Below are 1,435 nucleotides of genomic sequence, written 5' to 3' on the forward strand. Positions count from 1 at the left end.
AGAGTCCCTAGACTCTGGTTGTGTCATATTGGTTTTCCTGTTGTTAGATGTGTTCTTATATTGTTGTCTACCCATCTTTTGTTCCAGTGGGTACAGTTGGTGTCACTTCCTTTCCTGGTGTGTATGGATCTGGTGTTCTCTTTAGGTGTGTGCAAATGACTTTGATAGGTCTCTAGTTGGGTGCAGGCAGATCTGAGGCAGTCGCCATTTTTATGTGCTCAGCTATTTACTGTTTTATTTGAAGACAAGAGTGACATTGACCCTATGGCTGATAATTATTCCATGGATAATCATTCAGATGATATGAGGGAGAATAGTAAAAAAGGATTGGTGATGTCAAAAATGGATAATGGAAGTATGAAGACACATACATGGCTACAGAACTCTATCAGAAGGTTAAGATTCTTTGCTGGATAATGATAAGACCACAAAATCTCCAGGCAAGAGCCAACCACATTGGAGCCACATGGACCACAGCATTGTAACATAGCACTGTGTATGAGCTCAGAAGAAAATGCAGACTTCCCTGAAGAGGGTAAACACTGAAGACGTTAAAAATCATTTCTCCCAGGAAACATTAAAGGCTTTTTTGTATGTTTATGACCATCACCTAGAAGATGCAGATTGATTTATGAAAGCAGATGATGACACTTATGTTATAGTAGACAACCTGAGATGGATTCTGTCAAATTATGACCCAGAGCAACCAATATATTTTGGGAGAAGATACAAGTCCTTTGAGGATCGGGGATGCATGAGTGGTGGAGCGTGCTATATTATGAGCAAGAAAGCCTTGAGGAGAGTGTTAAGTGGAGTAAAACAGATTGGGTGTAAGCATTTTACCTCTTTTGAAGATGTGGTCCTGGTACAGTGCCTACAAGCCATCAACGTGAAGCCATGTGACTCCAGAGACACCACTGGGAAAGAAACTTTTCATCCCTTTTTGCCAGAAAATCATTTAATTCCAGGTTTGCACTCCAAATCCTTTTGGTTCCACAAATCAAATTATTACCCTACCAAAAATGGACCCAACTGTTGTTCTGATTTCTTAGGGCTTTTTTCCACATGCAAATAGTAGATCCATATATGAGTTGGAATACCTAGTTTATCATCTCCAACCATATGGCTGTAGATAGCAGCCTACCTTACCTGAAAATCTACTCGAGAAAAGAAACAAAACAAAGCCAAGCCAAATGAATATGTAAAAGATTAACTCAGAAAACAATTGATATGTATGCAAGAGTGAATTGGAGTGACTGACCTTGCATGAAAAGGGAACTCTTGGTAGAGCAAACCTTTCTAAATGAGTAAGTGGACACTGTATTAAAAGAAAAAAACAACAGCAGAGTTTCTGAGTATGAACTGAGGTTATAGCAAGATCTGCAAATTGTGTTATAGTACTTTGTTTATACATACATATTTGATAATTTTTAGA

At 38.5% G+C, this 1,435-nt stretch overlaps 1 pseudogene; it reads left to right on the plus strand.

The window, feature by feature from the left end:
- Nucleotides 1-371: 371 nt before the first annotated feature.
- Nucleotides 372-1,205, plus strand: LOC100766115 (annotated as a pseudogene).
- The last annotated feature ends 230 nt before the right edge of the window (nt 1,206-1,435 follow it).

Source organism: Cricetulus griseus, chromosome 2 (assembly GCF_003668045.3).
Source record: "Cricetulus griseus strain 17A/GY chromosome 2, alternate assembly CriGri-PICRH-1.0, whole genome shotgun sequence".
Taxonomy (NCBI): Eukaryota; Metazoa; Chordata; class Mammalia; order Rodentia; family Cricetidae; genus Cricetulus; species Cricetulus griseus.